The 24988-nt window shown below is 38.5% G+C and overlaps 1 long non-coding RNA gene and 1 other non-coding gene across 2 annotated transcripts; one reads left to right on the plus strand and one right to left on the minus strand.

Moving 5' to 3' along the window:
• Positions 1–314: 314 nt before the first annotated feature.
• On the plus strand, positions 315–1700 carry LOC120279668. The gene is made up of 4 exons (XR_005541979.1): positions 315–474; positions 647–969; positions 1071–1280; positions 1430–1700. It is a non-coding gene; the product is annotated as an uncharacterized LOC120279668 (long non-coding RNA).
• A 19565-nt stretch (positions 1701–21265) lies between these two features.
• Positions 21266–21372, minus strand: LOC120279678. The gene has a single exon (XR_005541985.1). It is a non-coding gene; the product is annotated as a small nucleolar RNA R71 (small nucleolar RNA).
• Positions 21373–24988: the final 3616 nt, after the last annotated feature.

A 24988-nucleotide genomic window follows, 5' to 3' on the forward strand; every position in this document is an offset into this window, starting at 1 on the left:
TAACATGTCATTTCTTAATTTTTCGTCTAATACAATGTAAATATAAAAAAATACAATGTATAAATACAATGTAAATCATTAAAATTTAAACAAATATAATATTATGAGGGGTAAAAGAGTCATTACCTCATCAAGACATGCTCAATCCCCCCCAAAATGAGGGGGATGAGCATGAAGGGTTTGAGGGGCTTTATCTCCCCCCTCATTCCCTTCCCATGCCCTTTGGTGCATGCCCAAACATGGGCATGCACATGCCACAAGGGTTGATCCCCAATCCTTGGGGATCAATCCTTGCATCCAAACATACCCTTAGTCTTCACACAGCCACCACCTCATATCTTGCGCTGCCAAGTTCGTTGCTCGCTGTCACTGCCGCCACCGATGCCGACGAACCCCATCACCATTTCCCCTTCGTCTTCGAATCTCTTCTCTCCGGCGCCATCAAAATCCATCACCAGATCCGCGGATCCAAAGGTAAATGCTCTACCGTCGTCACTGAAGTCATTGACTCCTTCATCATCAAAGCAAAAGCTAACCTCGCATTCACCGCCATTATGCCCACTACAAATTAATTCAGATCGGAATTCAAGGAGTTTAGATTCATCCTTGTAGGTTGTCGATCACTGACGAGGGATGGCGATTTTAGACGCAGCTCGTTTGTTGTCGGTGATCCGCCAGAGCGGCAGGCACCTACACCTCCACTGCCATCGTTGCCGCCGTTGTCGTTGCCTATTGGGTATTGGGAGAATAAGGTTAGGAGCAATCTGGAGTTTTTCTTAACGGCAAAGTTAAATGGATTCGAGAATGCTGTAAATATGGCAGTACCTCCGGAGGAGGTTAAGGAGGACGCGGAGAAGAGCGAGGAGAATGTGAAGCCAAAGTGAAAGCCTTTGCATTGGGACAAAGTTAGGGCAAACTCTGATTGAGCAATGGTGTGGGATTAGCTAAAGTCTAGTCTAGCTCCTTCTAGTAATGACTCTGTAGCTCATTCTGTTTTGCTTGCTTTCTGCTGAACTTCATTCATAATAATAATTTTTTTTTATTGAATTGACAAGTTGCTTAATTTGCAGGTTAAATGAGGGGATGATTAAATCATTGTTTGTTTGCAATGCTACATAAACAACTACAATTGTGATGAAGGAGACGAGTAAGAGGCAGGCCCTTCCCTCACCTAAATAGGAGAATAGGGTCCTTGACCCGAAGAAATCGCAGAACATTTCCATATTGCTAAGGGCACTGAATGTGATGAAGGAGGAAGTCTGTGGAGCTCTTTTTGGAAGGTGAGGCTTTTGATTATAGTTGTTATTCAAGTAATGGTTGCCACTGAAACTTAGGACTGCACACTTAGTGTTGATGTTCAAGTAATGGTTGCCACTGAATGTTAGGACTACATTCTCAAGATTGATACATGTCTTGTTTTCTCTATTAGCTCTAGACCTGCAAATTGTAATTTTGGAGGCGGTGTTATGTAGCTGGACAAGTATGAGATAGGAAGAAATCATTCTGTAAATTCCTAGAGGCTATTCTCAAGACAGGTTACCGAATGAAAGTTGGAACTAAACAAGGTGATGCGCATGCGTTCAAACTTGACACTCTCCTCAAATTGGTCGATGTCAAAGGAAACCTTGGCGGTTGTTTGACCCTTTTTTTTCATGTAAGTAATTGTATTACCTAATTTTTTCATGGATGTATATAAAGATGCAAAGCAGTATGCATGGCTCTGTTTAAAATCAATGTATCTGAATTTTGTGCAACAAAATTAATTGGCACTCTACCAAATTAATTTATCTAAACCACTCCAACAAAATACACCTCCATCTTCTTGAAAACTTGATTTTCAGAAACTCCATAAAAATATGTAAACACATCATTGATTTTCAACAACATCAACAAAATACACCTCCATCTTCTTACAAATTACATATCATCTTCTTGTTAACACATAATTAATTTTAAGAAATTCCAAACTTGAGCCAACCTCCATTTTCATACAAACAAAATACACCTATCAAAATCTAAATTAAGTAAACTTTTAGTCTAGCAAGAAGCATCACAAAAGAGTTGGTTATAAGTACCTTTTTCTTGTTTCCAATAATTATTTCCTAAAATTTTGACCTCTTCATCTTTGATAGTGACTGGCCCTCCCTCCGCACCTTTAAAGGAGTCAGAAATCTTGTTGTTGAAGTTGTTGTTTGACGTTCTTCTTCCAATATCATCGATGTTAGAACTTCATTAGATTTAGAATGACTCTCCCAATAATTTGCATTATCTGATAGCTTTTCGATTGCCCTATCCATACATTTCATCAAAAAATTATATTTGTTAGTTGATTCTGATCTAATGTCAACGACTTTAGAAAAATGAGAACATAATTTGTTATATCTTGCTTTTTTCTCATTACTTTGTTTGTCAACGTAACAATTCATCACATAAGTATAGGGGTGAGCATTATTTGGAAAAACCGAATACCAAACCGGAACCAAACCGAATAAGAAGTTTGGTTAGGTTACTAACTTTTTTCTGGTTTGGTTTGGTAACAATTCTATTGATAATTTGGTATTCGGGTTCGGTTCGGTTTTTTGTAAAAAAATTCGGTTTAACCGAAACCGAACCGAAATATTTTATATAAATAAAAAAATTATATGTAGGCTAGGCTTTTGTATATGTTATACATGATTAATTTATAAGCCCATTACTTAATAGGTTATAATCCGCCTAAAATAATAAAATGATGAATTAAAAAAATTATGAATTAATAGTTCAATTAATTGCCCTAGAAGTCATTTAAAAACTTTTTTTTTTTATATAATTTCGGTTAAATAACAAATTTCGGTTAATAACCGAACTGAACAGAAATATTTTGGTTTGGTTAATTTGGGTTTTTACCTTTATTCGGTTCGATTCGGTTCGGTTCTCATTTTTGAACAAATTCTGGTTCTATTAACCGATAATTCGGTTCGGATACCGAACCGACCGATGCTTTTCCCTACATAAGTATGCCTACGTTTAATATCCTTCCTCCATTCAGGAAAAATATATCGAGATGTAATCTCTTTTACATTATTTTCAATAAAAACCTGAATATATATCTGCAAATAACTTCTCTAAACTCAAATAAATGACATGTACGTTTAATATCAAATTTGCCTTCATTGTAAAATACATTGAACACCACATGCTTTCTAAGTTTGCCTTCTTTTCCTCTAAGAATGGCTATCACCTAAAATGTATATATTATCCAATCTGAATTGAAAAATATAAGGTTACAATAAAGCATTCCTCTCAACTCATCTTGAAACAACTTAAACACTTCATTTGTATAAGGTTCTTGTAGTTTCTTCTCAAAAGGACAATCAGTTATCACTGGAAAACTTGAGTTAAAAGAAGCAAAATCAGCTTCCTTTTCTTTTTCAATCTTGTTTTTCAATGCATTATCATATTGCTCAACAAATTGCTTCAATGATATTGTTGGACCAACATAACCATCAAAGAAAGCATTTATACTTTCACTTCTGTGTGGTAGACATTCTCACACATAAAATTCCTTTGACATTTATAGGAGCTCAATGATGATGATTTTTATGTAAGGAATTCAGCCATTCATTTTTTTTTTTTTAATATTATAGCTCTTTATCATCTTCAACCAAAAATGTCTTCAAATTCTTGAATATTAGCTGCTTCATAGACGATTCTTTTCAAAAAAAATTTTAGTGCTTTGTACTCAGTCAATCCTCCATGTTTCTTAGGAACCTTCATCATAATATGCCAAAGACAAAGATGGTGGTGACAATTTGGAAAGACCACTCTAATTGCACTTCAGATAACCATGCATTGATCTGTAATGATCGCTTTTGGGTCCTTTCCTGATATGTATTCTAACCAAGTTTTATAAAACCATATGTAAGTTTCTGTGTCTTCTTTTGAAAACAAACTACATCCAAATAATATTGTTTATTCATGATGGTTTACACAGACAAATGGAGCAAAGGGCATGCCATACATATTCGTGAAGTATGTTGTGTCAAATGATATTACATCACCAAAAGCTTCATAAGCCGCTAAAGACCTTGCATCTGCCCAAAATACATTTCTCAAATAGCATTCTTCATCCATATCAATCAAATAAAAAAAAATTTGAATTTCTCCATTGAATACAAGAGAAATAATTGGCAAGTGCTTCAACATCTCCAAATCCAAGTTTGAACTTACATGCTTTTGCAATATAAAACCGATAAACTTTTTCAGAATGTGTTAAATTTTCATATCCGCCACTTTCAACAGCTAATGAATGAAAATATTTTCTTAAACTTATACTCGTTTGATCAGTTAGTTCAAGCCTACTCTTACCATATGCATCTATTTTTTTATTGCACTTTAAAAAAAAAATTTGTGAGGACTAAGTGCATGATTATGCTCCAAATGAGCACTAGAAATAGTAAAAAGTCCATCATTACCAAAAAATGACATTAATTTTGGCCTAACAATCTGTCTTAGTGGATAGCCTCACGGACGCCTTATGGGTGTCTAAATTATTCAAACAAATAAACATGCAAGTATGCACGTAATACTACAATTGGTCCATTATACCGCAAGTGTACGAGTCATCAAGTAATACCTCATGGGTTAGCAAAAGGTTATATTTCCCCAAGCACGGCGAGAGACACATATTACTTTCTTTTCACTTAGTCAATAGCCTAATTGTTAAGCTCTTTCTTTAGTTCTACTTATACAACACTATTAAATAATACAATTGGCGATAACGTTAAGCACACTTTGAAGGAATTAGTAGTATGTATTAAAGTTATCTTGATTATTAATTATGGTAGGCGTTAAGTGTCAATCGTGTTCTAGGTTCCAACCGGGGGAATTCAAAGGCCTACTAGCCCCAATAAGCCATGGAAACTAGGTCTAAATCACCAAGAACTTAAGATGGAATTTCTTCCACCCCAGCCTCTTATGTTTGCCTTAAGTATGCGAATCCCATGAGAAGAGACCAATCAGACCCTAAGCCTAAGGGATAATCAATCCTTAATCCAGAAACTTAGTTATATCTAACATCTTAGAACATGCATAGATCTATTATGGCATGGGCGTCATCAACATGTGGGCATATCCTCCTCATCGACATCAACATATAACAATCAATTAAGAACATGCAATGATTACAAAAACTAAATTAATTTATATTAATCAATCAAGATTCATAAATAATAATTGAGGGACCTAGACATATAATTCCCATCGAATTAGGTTCTTATGGATAATACAAAACAAAGCATCAAAGCACAAGAGAACCAAAAGACCAAAAAAAGAATAAATAAGAGTTTAATATATTCCTGGGCTAACTCCCTCTAATAGTTCTCCGAAGATGAGGATTAGAGGATCCCAAGATTATCCGATGACATGTGTAACTCACGCCCTTCTGATGATGATCGTCGATGATGCTCGTTGATGTACTCTTGAGAAATCCTCTAGAATCTGTAGGAATATGGAAGAAACACTATCTCCCGCAGCTTAGATCTCTAGAAATCTGGCCATCCTAGCTTCTTCGGCAAAAGAGTCTCGCCGAATTTAGAGAATATTGGGGTATTTATAGTAATCGGCACCGCCATGCCTCACCATGGCGTTGTGATGCCCATTGTGAGTAAGTTGTTCCTTGGGCTCCAAGTCGCATCCTGGCATGGTTTTTGGGCATTGTGCATTTTGAAAACAGTTATTATAGACTTCACAACAACCGTTCTGAGGCTGTTATAGCTTTTATGCTGCTACCAGTGAGCTCATGCTACCACGGCTTGATCATAGTAGTAGTGAGTGCAGACAACAGGCGTTGTGTGTTGCTATAAACACTCGTTGTGAGTCATGGTGCAACCTTGATTTAGCAACTTGTTCCATTTTGATTTATAATGTCCTCGAATTCACTTCTTTCTTACTAAACTAGAAATAAAGGTTATTTGTGAATAAAAGAATGAAATTTCATCATAATGAGATGCTAAATAAGTATAATTTCATGCTAGATGTAGTGTAAATGATATAAAAAAAATTTGATCAGTTTATCACTGATCAAATGTTCCCGCACTTGAGTGTTTTCTTATCCTCAAGCAAAAAAAACTGATAAAAATAGAATACATGATAAGTGCTTGATCTCAGGCAACTAAGTATAGAATTTCAGTAGTACGGGGGGAGCAATCAGATCCCAGGTAGCATGATTATTTCTCTACAAAGAGTGGTCTACTCTATGACAAAAAGTACTTTCCCAAGTGTCAGTCTCCAGGTCCACTATCTTATAGTCCAGATTGTGTAAATAAACTTTTTTTGGTTTTCTTTAGTCTCAGTCTTACACTTTCATAGTTTCTATACATGATTACCATTTTTCTCTCCTTTTAATTTTGTGTGTGTATGTGTGTGTGTGTGTTTTTTTCTACAATCAGTAGCTTACACACTTCCCAAGAGGTATCCCTCTCTCCCACTAGGGCATACACTTTGTATCCGACTTGTTGGGAGTGACTACGCACTGCAAAGGAGGTAGCTTTTTCTATTGTACATATATCTTATCTTGGATTAATAAAGTAAGTATAAAACATTACTCAGTAAACAAACATAAGATGCAAGGTGAAGTCAAGAGGGACACAAGGTAGGTTAAAGATTCGCAGAGTAGTGAAACTATCGAGAGGGAATAAAAGAATGGCTAGTCTAGCATATCGTATCCCTAGACCAAAGAAACTCCAACAAGTAAGTGGAATGCATTCAAAGATAAACACTAGCATGTGTATAAGATACAAGCACCATTAAAAAAAAATTACAAGATAGATAGTACAGTATAGTATGAAATTTTCAATAATCATGCAAAGAAAAGCAAAAACATACACTCCCTCCCCACACTTAAAGATGTACATTGTCCCTAACAAGCGCCTGATCACCTCAAACCCTAATGAAACACAATTGGAGTAGTTAAACACAATGATAAATAAAACTATAACTTGCTGTAAAAATAAAATCCACTAAGATCGAAGATACAAAAGTAGTAGGGCAAGTGTCCCTTACTGTAATGAAATGTACAATGTACTGAATATAAAAGTACAAAAGTGGTATATAGAATCAAAATAGTTAAAGTTGGTAGGAGAAATCCGGCTCAGTATATGGTCGGTGGAGGACCGGTGATGTTGGTGAAGCAGGAGGAGACTCCGGCGCTACTAGAGTTATAACAGTTGGTGATGAAGGCACCAGAGTGATCGAGGGGTCCTGACACTGTAGATACACCAGGATCTATCAAAGTAGACCCTCGATCCTCACTTAACCTTCCTTGAGACGGGTCAAGCACTCCTCAAGAGCTAATGGAGCTGATGTAGTTGGTGCGGTAGTCATTAGCGGAGGAGGAGGAGCAGCAACAGCAGGAGCTGGGATCTGGGGAACTGTAGTGGTGGGATCTCTGGAAGAGACTCCTCATTCTCCCAAGACCGATAGTTGGTCCCATGGACCACCCGGTATTGCACCCCGTGGGGTGTGTTCCGCCGCTCAATCATGCGAATGGCATGGAGCATGGTGACGCCAAGCGGCTGCATGCCCCTACATGGTGCAAGCCTACATAGCTATCGATCAGTCCAATCCCCTGTGCAAGCTTGGTGATGTAAAGACCAAGGAATATGGTAACCAGGTAGGCTTCATATGACTGATGTCTCAACTGGTAGTCGAGCGCGTGACCGATATGAATTGTCTCCCAAATTACCTTGCTCCATAGAAAATACAAGTCTCGGAGATTCACGACCCCCGTGCTATTTACTTGCTTTGTCAACACCCATGATAGGATAGCGTGGAGGTAGAGAAACGTCGGTTGTCCTTAGGCAGACGCCTTCGAGGTCCCACAGACATAATTCTCATGGCCCTAAAGTGTCCTGGTCCATACCTGATCTGGGCTTAGGTGGACCGGTAGGTCGACGTAGAGCTCTGACTATGATATCGTGTGGGTGTACTCCACGTCTACCAACCCCATTTGGACTGAGAAGTCCGTGTAGGACATCATATACTACTCTCTGAACATCTGGAAACTGATCGTCTCTTGATGCCTTAGACTGATGATGGTACGGTCAAGCTAATAAGAGCTCATGACCTCCATCGTGAGCTCCCAGTACTTCGTCTTATTGATGCCGAAGAACTGATCCTGTCCTTAAACTGGAATAGGGTCCCGTATCTCACCGGTGAGACTAATGCGCTTGAGTGTTGGCCAGTCTATCCGATGCCCCTTAACGAATCTCTGATATACAAGCCTCCTGTAGTGGACTCTATGCTTGGGATCCCCGAACCGTGGCACTGATGGCTGAGAAGGCTCTCTGGCGTTCTTTTTCTTCTCTACCTCTGCTTGGGGCCACTGATAGTTCTCTTTTGACCTATAACCTACAATTCAGAAAGAATACAGAAAATCAATCAATAGAATATAGAATATGCAATACAGGAAAGGACAACGGGTACATCATGGCCGTTATATGACCATAACGGTCTTACAACGCCTGTTATCAAGGTTGTGATGTATCTCTGGATTGTTATAATGGATACACAACGACCCATTGTGTGACTCAGTAGCTCTATTGTGTACTGTGTTAATGCCACCATGGGCACAGAACGCCGTGGTATGCCCATTGTGTCCTTGAGTGGAGCAACAGCTAGCTGACAATGGGCTTCATCTTGTTCACAGGTGTTGCTAAGGTGAGATGAGCAGGAAAAATCTTATAATGGCCTCACAATGGGTAGACAATACCCTTTGTGGCTCATCTTTCCCTTATTTAGCATTTGAACACAAAGGTCATCACAATGGTAGTTGTTCATCGAGGAATGACAGTTGTGATGGCTGACCATGGTGAAGAATTTCTATACATTGGTTTATTTTAAATGAAATTTAATTAAAAGCATTCACCAAGCATCATTAAAAAATTTCATGCCATTAAACATTATAAAATCAATATTTAAAAGGTTTGTAAAGGTTCTTACAAAATCAGCCAAAAAGAGAGAGTTTTCCGTCATGAGAATTGAGTGGGAGTGATGCTAATATAGCAAAAATAAACCCAAGCTCCTCGGAATCACTAGGCGAAGGTCAGGGAAGGGTCTTCAGTGAAGTGATAGAGAGGGAAGTAAGTTTTGAGTGAGAAAGGCCAAGGGTCGGCCGTTGGCAACCCTATATTTCCTCGTAATTGTGTTAACAATGGCCAAACAATGGCCGTTGTTCATGCGTTCAGTCTGTTGGAGGCACCATGGCCGTTATAAGCCCGTTATGGGGCCGTTGTCAAATCGATTAGGGCTCAAAATTTTTCTAAGTGTTGGCAATGGCCATTATAGGGCTCGTTTTGTTTACCATGGTTATACAACAGGCATGCTAAAGCCGTACCAAACCTCTAGAAAACCCAGAGTCATGGCATGCTCTGTGGAACGGTCATTGTAAATCACCACGATCGTCACAATGGGCGTTGTAAGCCCGTTGTAGACTCACTCAATTTTCTAGAAAAGTCTATCTCTCTGCCTGAACATCATAACGTGTATAACAGGGTTACCAAGCCCGTTATGATGCTTGCAGTGAAAAACTAAAGATTTTCCCTGTGTTAAATGGCATGAAAACAAGTCCTACTAATAGTACTAGATTCCCCAATCATGTTTTGCTCATAAAATTCAGTGGGGAAGAGCCAATTCCATACTTTCATATCGATGACCACTTTATGTATTTTTTTAAACTAATGAATAATATTGAAGACTAAGATTAGACAAACTAAAGCCTAGAAAACTACTTGGGTTGCTTCCCAAGAAGTGCTTGTTTTACATCGAGAGCCTGACGTACCTATTCTTACCTCAAGATAACTTTGGGTTACTTGGAGCAAGTAGAGAAGCTTTTTCTTCATTATCTGTTTTCAAAGTACTGGAGTTTGTTACCTCAATAGTGTGTTCCTCTTTTGGTTGTACCTTCCTCCATACCTTCTTCGTTAATGCGGCTCTCACATTACTCTTTTTATTTTCCCTCTGACGTCATGGCTTTTTGAGTTGTGTCTGTTTTTCCCCAAGTTGCTCCTCTACATATTCACGAGTAGGGTTCACCATGAATACATCTTGCACAAAATCATACATAGAAATATTAGACTCACGTGCAAAATAACATTCATCATCATGGTCTATCGAGTATTTCATGGCATTAGGGAGTTGGTACACCACTTCTTCATCTCTCACTTTTAATGTCATCATTCCATCTCTCCAATTGATAAGGGGCCTAGATGTATTTAGGAAGGGTAATCCAAGAATGAGTGGGTCTCTACGTCCTCATCTATGTCAAGAATCACAAAGTCTACTTGGAAGACAAGTTTTTCCACAATTCCCCACGGTCTCCTTACTGACCTATCAGCCAACTGCAAGGTCATTCAGATCGTCCTTAGCTCTCCCAATCCAAGCTTTATGTATATGGTGTATGGCATTACATTTATGCTAGCTCAGGAATCGGTGAGTGCGTTCTCTTCCACGCTATCACCTAACAAACATGGGATCACAAAGCCTCTTGGATCTCTCAGCTTTATCGGCATCGTTTAATCGATGATGGAGGAACAATTCTCATTGAGAGCCATCGTGTTGACCTCTCCCACTTCCTCTTGTTGGTGAGCAAGTCCTTAAAAAATTTGGCATACTTCGACATTTGGGACAATACTTCCGCTATGGGGATGTTTATACATAGTTTCTTGAAGATAGTCATGAATTTCTTAAACTGTACATCCTCCTTATAGAATTTCAGTATGGAAGGGTAAGGAATCTAGGTTTTATACTCTTGAACAATGGGTTGAGCTGGTAATGCCTCATTTGGTTCTTCCATAACTGCTCATCTTCCTCCTCTATGGTTTCTTATGAAGTACTTGGGATTTTCTGTACGGTCGCTTTTTCTATTGTGATAGTTGGACCTTGAGTGGTCCTTGCCTCAATAATCTTACCACTATGGAGTGAGATAGCCTTAAGTTGCTCCCTTGGGTTTGCTTTAGTGTTGCTCGGAAAGCTTCCTTGAAGTTTTTCGGTACTAGCTCTTGCCAACTGTCCAACTTGATTTCTCCAAGTTCTTGATTGATGCTTGAACATTTCATAGGGTCATACCAAACTCATCCATTCGCACATCATTACTAGTCATATACTTGGCCAAAATATCTTCTGTGGAGATCTTTCTTTCAGTAACTGTTGGGACTGGTATTGGTAGTTTTGTTGTAGGAAAGGCCTCTACTGCTGACCCTGACTCCAGGAGAAGTTATGATGATTCCTCCACCCCTGGTTATAGGTGTTGCTATACGGGTTATTTTGGTTCCTCTGACCCCCTCCAATATAGTCAACCTCTTTCATAGGAGCTATTGCTGAGCTTACAATTAAGCACTGAGATACTCCATGCCATCCTCCACAAGTTTTACAAAACAAAATGGCCCTAGAATTCAAGCTGATGCCCTGACCATTGCTCACGAATAGATCCAACTTTCGTGTAAGCGCATCTACTTTCACCTTCAAAGTGATATCTGCTTCTATCTCATGCAGCCTGGCTACCCTTGGATGTCTCCCTTTTGAACTTCAGTGTGATTCATTGTTTGCCATGTCTTTGAATAATTGTTCTGCTTCTTCAAGATATTTGTTACTTGGAGATCCTCCTGCTGTAGCATCAATAATCTGCCTAGTCTGATAATACAACCCATTGTACAAATTTGAAATCTCATCCATGAACTGAATCTATGATGCCTCGAGTAGTGTTTCTGACTCTCCTTACTTAAATGGCAAGATCTCCTACCTGATCTTTGCTGTCTTTCTTGGTGGAAAGTATCATTCAAGGAATTTCTCCACCAAGTCGTTCTATGTCTTGATCAAGCTCAGTTCTAGGGAAGTAAGCCATCGGTATGCCAAACCTCTCAAGCTGGAAGAAAAAAGTCACAATCTGAATGCGTCATCTGTCACTGTACCAATCTTGAATGTCGAATAGATCTATAAAAATTGAGAGATGGGTATTTGGGTCTTCATCCACTAGGCCATCAAACTGATAGGAGTTTTGAATCATCCAAATAGTGTTATCTTTGATTTCAATATGTTAGCTACTATTGTTAGGGCTTGCACACTGAACTCTTTCCCTGTAAACTGTGGCCTCTCATACTCTGATAATGTTCTTCTTGGTTCAGCCATGGTTGTAGATTTTGAGCTAAAACTATCGTTATCAACTTCCACAACTGGTCTTTTCCGAAGCTTCTCAACAATGTTAGGGCTATCTCTGGTTTGCTGCTTCCTTCTACTAAATCTGTGGGATTAGATCTGGTCATGAATAGTCACTTGTATAAGAGTGTAACAGCAATAAGTCTTCAACGTTGTATGAGTATAATAATACTTTATACTAACAAAAAGAATTGGCTAAAACACTAAGCTAGAAGTTTTCTTACAATCTCTCTATTGCGTTCCCAGGGTTGTCAAGTAAGCATTATACTGCAAGTATGTACTTAATACTACAATTGGTCCATTATACCGCAAGTATATGGGTCGTCAAGTAATACCTCGTGGGTGAGCATGAGAGTCGTATTTCCCTAGGAACGGCAAGTGGTTCCTATTAATTTCTTTTCACTTAATCAATAGCCTAATCATTATGTTCTTTCTTTTGTTCTACTTATACAACACTATTAAACAATACAATTGGAGACATTAAGCACAATTATAAGGAGTTGGGAGTATGCACTAAATTTATCATGATTATTAATTATGGTAGGATTTAAGTGTCAATCGTTTTCTAGGTTTGAACAGGGGAAATTCAAAGGGCTACTAGCCCCAATAAGTTATGGCGACTAGGTCTAAATTACCAGGAACTTAAGATGGAATCTCTTCCACCTTAGTCTCCTATGTTTGCCTTAAGTACGGGAATCCCACGAGAAGAGACCAATTAGACCCTAAGCCTAAGAGACAATTGATTCCTAATATGAAAACCTAGCTATGTCTAACATCTTAGAACATGCATAGATCTATCATTGCATGGGCGTCATCAACATGGGGGCATATCCTCCTCATTTACATCAACATGTAACAATCAATTAAGAACATGCAATAATTAGAAAAACTAGGACAATTTGTATTAATCAATCAAGATTTATAAATAATAACCTAGGGACCTAGACATACAATTCCCCTTGAATTAAGTTCTTATGGATCATACAAAATAATGTATTAAAGCACAAGAGAACCAGGAGACCAAGTAAAGAATAAATTAGTGTTTGATGTATTCTTAGACTAACTCCCTCCAATAGTTCTCCGAAGATGGGGATTAGAGGATCCCAAGATTGTTCTATGACGTGTGTCACTCACAGCCCTCTGATGATGATCTTTGAAGATGCATGTCATGCGCGATCCTCTCCAATGATGCTGATTGATGTACTCTTGAGAAATCTACCGCAATATGTTGGAATATGGAAGAAATACCATCTCCCACCGCTTAGATCTCTAGAAATCCGACCGCCCTAGCTTTTTTGGCAAAAGAGTCTCCCCGAATTTAGAGAATACTAAGGTATTTATATTAATCAGCTCCACCATGGCCTCACCACAGGCATTGTGATTCCCGTTGTGAGTAAGTTGTTGCTTTGGCTCAAAGTCATGTCCTGGCACTATCTTTGGGCATTATGCATTTTGATAACAACTGTTATGGACTTTACAATGGCCGTTGTGAGGCCATTATGGCTTTTATGCTGCTACCAATTAGCTCATGCTGCCATGACTTAATCACTGTAGTGGTAAGTGTCAGACAACGGGTATTGCGTGTTTCTATAATGCCCGTTGTGAGTTGTGGTGCAGCCTTGATTCAGCAACTTACTTCATTTTGCTTTAAAATGTCCTCAAATTCGCTTCTTTCCTCCTAAAATAGAAACAAAGGTCGTTGTGAATAAAAGAATGAAATTTCATCCTAATGAAATGCCAAACAAGTACAATCTTATGCTAGATGCAATGTAAATGATATAGAAATATGATCAGTTTAGCACTTATCATAGCCTTTGATTGAAAGAATTTTTTGTGGTAGATATTCTTTTGCCACTTCTTACACATGAAAGTTTGAAATATTTTAGTTTCCCATCATCATCCGACCTTGTAATCTTTTTAGTATTGTAAACTTCTTCTTCAAAATTAAGAACCATACTGGCCTCTGGGACAACTTTTTTAGATAATAAATCCTCTAGCTGTACTGATTTCTCTTTTTCCTTGTTTAGTATGTCTAAACTAGAAGATCCATCTTTTGCTTCATTCTTGTTCCGCTCAAAAAACCCAACCTCTGATTCATCCATATTTTCCTTGATTTGCATCTATATTGATAGATAAAAATAACCACAATAAATTAATAAAAATTACATTATAGTTTTACTTTATAAAGCTATGTACAATTACCCCTACTTCGTGCTATCATCTTATAGCTCATTTTTTTAGCTTTTAAACAAATCAAATAGTATACCTTTCCTTTGAGACGTAATGTATATATGTATAACGTCAAACATTTGTGTTTAGTTGAGGTTGAAAATTTAGACTATTGTATAACAAGACACTTTAACAAGCAAGTATACTTTCATCTTTTGAACTTCTTCTTAGTTTCAATAATCAAGGCTCCAACAATCAAGTTAACAAACCTATACCTCATAGAACTTCATAAGTTTACAATTGCATTAAACTTGTATATGCAATTAAACTAGTTAGTTAATTTAATCCTCAATGACAGAGGGCAAATACTTCTAATGTTAGTTATTTTAATCTTCTATGCAATTAAAATTGCATAGAAACCATTGATTCTAGCTAATTAATATGTTATTAATTACCGTTATTACTATTGTGGGAATAATAATAATCAATTACCAATAACTGATAGCTTCTTAATTAGTTAAAACATTAACTAAAATATCATCTTTAACATGGAGATACATCAACAGTGAGTATGCACCCTCACACACACAATAAGAGAGAGTGAGGGAGGGAGAGAGAGAGAGAGAGAGAGAGAGAGAGAGAGAGAGAGAGAGAGAGAGAGTGTATGCTACTAAACAACGTGGTAAGGTTCAAGTGTAGGTGATGAGCACAGTTTGGCGAGGTTCAACTGCAGAGTGACTGACACAGGTTAACCTAGGATAGCAACCTTTCTAGTTAGAGATAAAGAGAATGAGTATATCTAGAGAGAAAGAAAGGAAGTGAGAGAGAGACAGAGAGAGTGAATGTCACCAAATGGCGCGGTGAGGTTTGGCCACAGGTGACTACCACGCCGTGGTAAGGTTTAGCTACATGAAGTGAAGGAGGAGAGATAATATGTATGGCAAAGTTCTTTTGTGGATGAAGATGAAGATAGAATGGCGCGGGTGACCGGATTTGTTTGCGAGTAACAGGTGGTGGGGTTCCTCTGCTTCAGTTGCTGCAGCGAAGGCTAGTGACGAGCTTGGTGGCACGTTGGTGATGGATTTGGATGTCTCCAAAGAGGAGAGGTTCCAAGTCACAGGGCAATGGGTAATGGGGTTCGTTGGTTTGCTTCCCCGCAAGTGTATGGGATCACCAAGTAATGGCTCATGTAAAGACACGAGGATTATATTCCTTGGGGCTAAGGATATACTATTACTCCTTCGCTGCCTACTATCTAGCCTAACATCTTAAGCAAGGGAAATTACTTTACTAGATGTAAGAAAGTAAACATGATACTGCTACACGAATTAAAGAACTAAGCAAGAGATTACAAGAGCTACAGTAAAATGCAAAGGCCTATGGATGTGGATCCCCTTGAGGGGTCATCATAATACAATGATGAAGAACAAAAGATTGGAAGGGTGATTTAGATCGAAGGATCTCTAGATTAGATCAACCCTAATTTCTTGGTGATTGAACTCTAATCCCATACGAATAATGATTGGAATCTCTTCCTAACCAACACCCCTACGATTGCATTAAGCTAAAAGGAGATCCCAAGATAATGGCACACTTAACCTAAGTTAATTCTTATAGATTGGAGGGCTACCAACATCCAATTTCTTGGCATATCAATACAAGCAACCCCTTTTAATTCAATCACAATCTAATACAAGTGTGTAGGTCACATTGACATGTATAACTCAATAAGAACTACGGATCTCCCCATTGAGTAGTTCTTAGCATGAAGTACAATGAATTAAGTTATAAACCAACCCAAGCATTAGAATTAAGCAATAATCATCCAAAATACATGATGAACCCCCAAGATTCACTAACATCCAGCTGCCTTGGGGGTCTAGTGTGCCCAGGTACAGTAATATTCTACAGTAATCTGCTACAGTAATCCACTACAGTAAATACACTACAGTACTGCGAACCCTAGTTATTTTCTCTTTCAACCCTAATTGTGTCTTCATGTTCTCCGTGGCTTCTCTATGCCCTACAAAGCAAATAACACACGATTAAGCACAAAATGGGCATTAATTCCTAACAAAATACATGCTCAATGTATAAAATATATATAACAAAATACATATATTTAGATACTTATCAGTTGGCGTCGATGGTTGTAGCGACAGCGAATGACAAGCTTAGTGGCGTGGGATATGAGGTGGTGGCTATGAAGAGAGAAAGGAAGAATTAGGGCATGTTTTGTTTTGTTTTTTTAAAGTTCCTGATTAGGAGAGATAGAATAGGATCACGTGATTTCAACGGGTATGCACTTCATTCATGTAAATAATTCGGACAACATCTTCACATTATATAACTTTACTCTTTGCAGCATGGAAGGGCCTATATATTAGGTTCACAAAAGGCACACAACTTGACTGAATTGATAGTTTCTCTTATAAAATAGTAACACACACCAACCATGCGAATGATTTAGTGCGCTAACACTGCAAATATAAGGGTCCTCAAGTGATAACTCGTGGATGAGCACGAGGGTAGTATTCTTCAGGGAACGGTGAGAGTCTTCTATGACTTCCTTTTCACTTAATCAATAGCCTAATGTCTATGGTGTTTCTTAGATCTATGATGAGTGTACAATGTTATATAATTTTATATCATTTTATACACTCATAGGCATGAATTAGAAGTATATTATGGAATTTGATACTAAACATTGTGTGTCTTACATTCTCAGGCTTTAGAGAGCACTTAAAGATGAGAGAGAGCCAAAAGAAGAATTTTAGACCATAAACAAAGAAGATGGAACTCTTTCATCATCAATTAGATAAGGGCAAGGTAAACTGGATGGCTTACGGGTAGCTTACGACCTGACTTACAGTTATAAGCCTCTTCTAGAGAACTTTGTAGACATGCTTATGCCCATAAGAAGGAGTATAAAGCCAAATGAAAGGTCCTTACGGGTAGTACTTATGCCCGTAGGGATGGTTGTAAGGACCATCTAGAAGAGTTTATGAGCACAGCTTACGCATGTAATGACAGTCGCAAGGGTAACATTGAGAAACTTAAAGTCCAACGCTTACAGCTGTAAGCTAGACCGTAACACAAAACTGAGGATCTTATGGATGGGAATTACTACCGTAAGTGTTCCCATAAGGCTCAAGACCCATTATCCCCAGCTCCTTACGGCCATGTCATTAAGCCCGTAAGTAGATCTTAACTGGAATAGTATAAAAAGATATGATGAGGATTTTTAGGGCAATCTCTAATTCTTTCCTTGGAGGCATGGCTAGGAAAGAAAGGAGGCTAATCTCCAGGGCTTTAGAAGTGACTTTTGAAGGAGATTTGGATCCATTATCAAAAGAAGGAAGATTATAGCTGTCAAGCTCACCTTGGCGGCATTCGGAGAAGGTTCTTGGGATTTTTTGAGTGATCAACCTTTGACAGGATTAAGAATGGGGTTATCATGTTTATGTTCATTCTCTTTGTATCTTGTAATTTGAATGCTTGCGCTCCATTAATGGAGGCTAATTTTGTAGATGTTTGAGCATAGTTGAACTCTAGGGTTTAATTTTTCAACATTAGTTGTGGATCTTGATGATTTATTTGTTTTCCTGATTGCAATCTTTTATTTTTTTAATCTAATTACGTGTTTGTATTACTTGATTGCTGTTATGGTGAAAGCCCTAGTTTTAATACTTGATGTGATTTGTGATGAGTAGAAATACCCACCTAGCATAGACATACCGCGATTATAAGGGATCGTGAGTAAGCCTAGTAATAAGGTACTATGGAGAATTCTTCTCCCTCAATCCTCCCAAATGAGTTAATTAGTATTTCTACACTCTTTGCATATGGAATAGATTTTAGGAGAAATCGCGTCTCTATTCGGTATTTGGATTAAGGGTAATCTCTTTCCAAGAAGGATTACCTAATTAAGAAATTTTTGTTAACTCACATTGAGATTTCAATGAATATTAATGCCATTATGTGGTGACTATATCAGCACTGTACCGATTAAGTTACTATTTACCCTTAGAACTGGGGTTTAGTATAATTTAGGAAATCTGTCAGTTCAAATAGGATTGCATATTTAGACAATCTTTGTCTTAAACTTAACAAGACCCTAGAGAGATGCTATGCACGGACATCGTTTCTTCTCTTGATTTCTTTTCTTTATTTTGTATAACTTTCTTCTATTTTCTATTTCTTTTGTTCACACACATCACTACTTTTGTTTAGGCTAATTTTCAGAATTAAAATTAGTATTAGTAATCTTAATCTTCCCTGTGGACCAACATCTCGCTTTTTAGCACTCTATTACGCGATTAGCCAGTACACTTGCATCCCAATCAATCTACTTCTACAACCAATTACTAAAGTACAATTGAGGAGCATGAAGTACAGTTGAAAGGAGTGAGGGTGGCCGTATGGGAATCCCTTCAACAATTACTTGTGATGTGAAATAAGATATGAAAATTGTAATCTAGTGTTAGACCGGGGGAATTTAGAGGCCTATTGGCCCCAATCTCTTGGCAACCAGGTCTAAAGCACTAGGAATCTAAGACAAAATCTCTTCCACCCCAGCCTCCTATTTTCACCTTAAGATCAATAACTTGTCTAAAAGGACTAATCAAACCCTAATCCAGAAATCTAGCAATACCTAATCTCTTAGTGCATGCATAGATCTAACAAGGCATGGGTGTTCTAATGAGTGGGAATCTTGATAAGTGTCTAAATGTATGCATTTTAGTATATGTATTTTATACTCTTAGCATGTATTTTTGTAAGAATGGATGTCCGTTTTATGCTTAATCATGTATTATTCACATTGTAGGGCATGGAGGAGCCATGGAGAACACGAAGATACAATTTGAGTGAAAAAGGGAAGAAAAATAGGTCGCGGTACTGAAGCGTATTTACTATAGAGCTATCACTGTAGCAGTCACTGTAGCACCTAGAGAATTTTCGAGCCAGGAAATATTCCAAGGCATACGGCCTCAATATAGCCCGGGATTGACCCCGGGATTAACACTGTAGCAATGGAAGCAAAGGAACTGGCCTAAGTCATATGGCCTCAATGAGGGCCTCATTGACCAAGGGATAGACCCTTGGATGGCTTGAATTTGGAGAGTTTTGTGCCCTATTTGACCCCTATACGACCCCCATAAGGCCCATATACATGAGAGGTATAAAAGCACATTCTAGGACATGAAAGGAGGCATTCTTGGCAGCCATTACTTGGGGATAAGATAGAGGAGAACAAAGACATCAACAAGAAGAACATCCTTAAGGCTAGAGAGGTCACCAAGAGCTTGATCTTCAAGGGGAGAGAGTCATCACCAAGGAAGGAGAAGTCAAGGGTCATTCGACATTCATTTGGCTAGAGGAAGCGTCATTCGGCCAGCCTTGCTCTTCTTCTCCATCATTTGGTCTAGGGAGAGTCATTTATGAATTTATTTCTTGCTTTCCTTGACTTTGTTAAGCTTGTTTGTATGATGGCACATTAAACCCCCAAGGCCACCGTATGTAGGTGAACCTTGCAGGGGGGAGGGGGATTCATCAAGTATTTTGGATGCTTTGTCTTTAATTGAAATGCTTGGGATGATTTATGATTTAGTTCATTATTCTTCATGCCTAGAACTACTAAATGGAGAAATCCATAGTTCTTTATTGAGTTGTCACGTAGATGTGACCTACTCATGTGTATTATATCCCTTATGAACTAAAAGGGGTTTGCTTATATCGACATGCTGGAAAATTGGATGTCAGTAGCCCTCCGAATCTTAAGGATATACTTAGAGTAAGCATGTCCTTATTTCAGGTTCTCCTTATACTTAATGCAATCGTATGGGATTAGGGTTCAATCGCCGAGAAATTGGGGTTGGACTAATCTTGAGATCCCTCGGTCTAAATCACCCTTGCTATGCTATTATCCTACATCCTTATATCATGATGACCCCTAAAGAGGATCCTCATCCATAGGCCTCCATATCTCATTGTTGCTTTTGTAATCACTTGTCTTGCTCTGTGATTTTTATACTTGTGTCTGTGATTTTTATACTTGTGTTTGTTTACCTTCTTGCATGTATTAGAGTAGTTCATCATGTTTAAGTGTTGAGGTTGGATAGTAAGTGATGGAGGAGTAATAGGGGCTCCTTAGCCCCATGGAATACGATCCTTGCGCTCTTGCACAAGGTATTACTTGGCGATCCCGTATACTTGCGGGGAAGCAATCAAGTTTTTGGCGCCGTTGCCGAGGAATTAAGGAATTCTAGGAAACTTCTAGCTTATTGCTCTAGTCATTTTCTTTGCATTTATTTATTTACTCTTTTTGTTTCTTGTTATCTATTTTGAGCTTAACTATCTATATCTTTCTTGATTTTTGCAAGGTACTGTGCATGACACGAGCAAATCCATCAAACTTAGTTGCACGGGATAGTGAAATTGAAAGAACATTATGTCGAAGACTAAGAGAAGTGGGTGAAGCCTCAAGTGAACAAAACATTGAAATTGAGGATAGAGAATCTATAATCATGGCCGAGGAAAGATGCACCTTATCCGAATATATAAGGTCACAGTTCATGGCAAAGAATTCAGTGTTCAAGCACCAACCATTGCCACAAATAATTTTGAAATCAAAGCAAGCACAATTGGCATGATTCAAAATTTAGTTCAATTTAATGGTCTAGCAAATGAGGATGCTCATGATCATCTTACCCGTTTTCTCCAAATTTGCTCTATCTTCAAGATAAATGGAGTGACAGACGATGTAATCTGTTTACGGCTATTCCCATTTAGTCTAAGGGGTGGAGCATGCCGGTGGCTTACATCCTTACCACCGGGGTCGATCAAAACATGGAAGGATATGGTTGAAAAAGTCCTTGGAAGATATTTTTCGCCGAGCAAAGCGGCTAAGCTAAGGCAAGAGATTTCAGCGTTTAAACAAGGAGAGTCTGAGACATTGTTTGAAGCTTATGAAAGATTCAAAGATCTCCTTAAAAGATGCCCCCATCATGGTTTTGCTTTATGGATGTGGGTATAGATCATCTATAATGGGATGAACTATGCAACTCGTCAACTAATTGATGCCACAGTGGGTGGATCTCTTAGCAACAAGTACCTCGATGAAGCCGAGCAACTACTTGAATCCATGGCAAGCAATGAGTCTCATTGGGCCTCAAGAGGAACACCACAGAAAGGTGCTGGGATTTATGAAGTTAGTGCCAATGATGCTCTTGCAGCGAAGGTTGATATGTTGTCTCTGAAACTATACATGCTCATGGGTAGTAGTTCGAAATCAGAGTCAGTGATGAGTTATAGCACTTGTGGTGGGTCATGGAGTTGCTTAATGTCCTATTACTTGCTCCTCCATCACAACAATCAAGAATGTTGACTATATTGGAGGATAAAGACCACAAGGGAATCCGTATAGCTCAACTTACAATCCGGGGTGGAAATACCAGCCAAACTTCTCATGAAATCAAGGGCAACAACAAAAAACTGCACCTCCTTAGGGTTCCAAAATGCAACAATTATTACAATAGAAGAGATTCACTACTGAAGATGTGCTTGCCAAATTCATGATCAACACTGAATCAAGGTTTAAATAGCATAACCAGTAGTATGGATTCTCAGTTTGGCAAGGTAAATGCCCAGCTCGCTCAACACGTAGGATAGTTCAATGAGATAGGCTCCATCTTGAGAAATCTTCAAGCCTCTGTGCAATCACTTGAGCATTAGGTGGGCAACTTGCTAACGCAAATTCTGAGCGACCTTTTGGCAGTCTTCCTGGTAACACCGAAGAAAATCCAAGGGATCACTTGAAGGCAATTGCCCTTAGGAGTGGGAGACTGGTTGAGACAAGGGTTGAAGTTGACCCAAGTGTCAAGGAAAGTGAGGTAGCCGTTGAGGAAGACCCCAAATCAGTTGAAAAAGTTATTGAGAAGGGCAATCAAGAAGATAACAGTGAACTGCAGCCGAAGGGATCATCAAGGCCATCTGAGTAGAAACCTCCAATCCCTTATTTGGCAAGATTGAAGCAAGACAAGGAGGATGTTCAATTCAGAAAATTCATCAACATTTTCAAACAACTCAATATAAACAAACATCTCGATAGTGGAAGCTTTGACTCAAATGCCCAAATATGCCAAGTTTCTAAAAGAACTTCTTACTAATAAGAGGAAATTGGAGGAAGAGGGCACAGTTGCACTCATGGGAAATTGCTTAGCCATTTTGGAAAAGAAGCTCTCACAAAAATTGAATGATCCAGGAAGTTTCATAATTCCATGTGTGCTTGAGGGTGGAATTCAAGAAAATGCCCTAGCAGACTCAAGAGCTAGCATTAACATTATGCCCTATACCATGTATTTGAAGCTTGGCCTGGAAGACTTAAGATCCACAAGGATGACTCTACAATTGGCGGATCTATCAACAAGGAAGGCTTGTTGGATTGTGGAGGATGTGATTGTCTGAGTGGACAAATTTATTTTTGCCATGGATTTTGTCATCATGGATATAGATGAAGATATGGAGACACCGTTGATTCTTGGTCGGCCATTCCTCAGTACCTCTGGTGCCCTAATCGACCTTGAAGGAGGAAAATTAACGTTAAGGGTTAGGGAGGAAGAAGCAGTGTACATTTTACTGGCGGCCATGAAACACTCATTAGACCATGATGACATGCTTTATTTATAGATGAAACTGAACTTTTAATTTCTGATTGTGTGCAGGAGGGGTTGTCATTGAACCCATTGGATGAGTACTTGGGAGAGCAAGGAAATGAAGACTAAGAAGAACCCTACCCTCCTCTTCCAAGTCATGATTTGAAGTAACCAAAGGAGAAGGTGATATGCACTAATGCCAAAGAAAAAGAGAAAAAGGATTCGATGTTGAAAAATTTTGGAGGGAGGTCCGTGGAAGAAAGAAGAAAGGTATCACCTATCATCATGCAACACCTCAAGGAGGGAAGGTAAAATTTTCAACCCTCTTTACTCATGAAAAATATGAAGTTCATTCATTGATGTCATTGAATTTACCGAATTAATACCTCAAAGATGACCAGGGGTAATTTCAAACTATTCGAACCCCCATAAGGTAAGCAAACAAGGTACGTCAGGCTCGTGATGTTAAACAAGTGCTTCTTGGGAGGCAACCGAAGCATTTGGGGGTTTATTTTCATGTTCTCATGCTCTTTGTTTTCAGTTTAATGTTATTTTTGTATTTTCTTAGGGTTTTTGAGTTTGAATAAGTCCATGCTCTATGATTTTCGCATTATTCCTATCGTCTAGGCTTGTAGTTTAATTTTTTTCTTGTTGAGAAACACTTGTGTTTGTTAATATTTCATGCATTAGATCGAGTTTTTAAGATGTTCAAGTGGGAGATGTTTTAGAACATTTTAAGGCCATGCCCATGCACTTAGAGTAGTGAAAAGAGCCCTAAAAATAACTTCAGGGTGCATACGGCCTCAATGAGGACCTCATTGAGGCCATCTGCCCCATCCAGAGAAGAAAGCTTAGGGCATACGGCCTTAATGAGGTCCTCATTTAGGCCGTACGGGGTCGGGTCCTTTCTTGTCTTCCCCCCACCTTTTCCCTCTCTTCATTCTCCTTCTTCTTCTACTAAATTTCTCTCTTCCTTCTCCATCAAACCTTAGCCAAATCTTCTCCTTTCTTCTTCTAATTCATCTCCTAACCTCTTTGAGAGCTCGATCTAGTGGTTTTCTCCAAGCTTCACTCTAGTTTTCTCAAGCTTTTGTCTGTATGATTTTTGATGACCTAATTTTTTTTCTTCTTCAAATTTTCTTGCTTTCTTTGGATTATTTATTGAATTTTCCAAGCATTTAGCTTGTCTTGTGTGGTATGAACATCATGGTTGTGAATTCTTATGATTTTATGTACAAATATTTTAGTTTTCATGATCATGGGATACTCTTGCAAGTTGAATAGTGCCCAAACGGCCCCTATACGGCCGTATGGACCCTATTCACTTGTTTTCTCTCATTTTTTCTACTTTTTCATGCCATATTGTAAACCATCTTGGATTCCTTTAAGTTGATATGATCTACTCTTGATGTAGGTATGCTGAATGTCAAGAAGCTCGCCTCCAAACATCCAAAAAATGATGCTCACACCCCCGAAGAACCACGTTTCACTAGTACTCTTTACAAAGCAAGCTACGACATCTTGAAGACCAAAACTTTTGGCACCTTTTGACACATTGGATGGAGTATTTTAGGGGAACTTGGGATGGATAATTAAGTGAAGGAACTATTATCACATAATGGTTGGGCAAATTTATTCTCAATTGATGACCCTACATTTCGCCAACTTACACTGGAGGTGTTGAGCACCTTTGAGGCAAAGCAAGATGAGAGAAACATCATCACTCGGAGACAAGGAGCCATCTGCAACACTTTTTGATGATCTATTTCGCTTTTGAGCATGGACACTTGTTTTATTTTTGTAGTTTGTTGTTTTGCTTTACTTTCTACATGTGTGTTTGTTTAGCACTAATAAGTTAGGAAGGGTTACGCCCTACCAACCTTGTGTAGAACTTTATCTACTTTTATCTAGTATGTGTGTTTGACTACTCCCTAGTGTTAAATCTTTGCATTTAAATTTTTATTTTTATTTGGAAT

The sequence above is a fragment of the Dioscorea cayenensis genome, chromosome 16 (genome assembly GCF_009730915.1).
Source record: "Dioscorea cayenensis subsp. rotundata cultivar TDr96_F1 chromosome 16, TDr96_F1_v2_PseudoChromosome.rev07_lg8_w22 25.fasta, whole genome shotgun sequence".
In the NCBI taxonomy this organism is placed as follows: domain Eukaryota; kingdom Viridiplantae; phylum Streptophyta; class Magnoliopsida; order Dioscoreales; family Dioscoreaceae; genus Dioscorea; species Dioscorea cayenensis.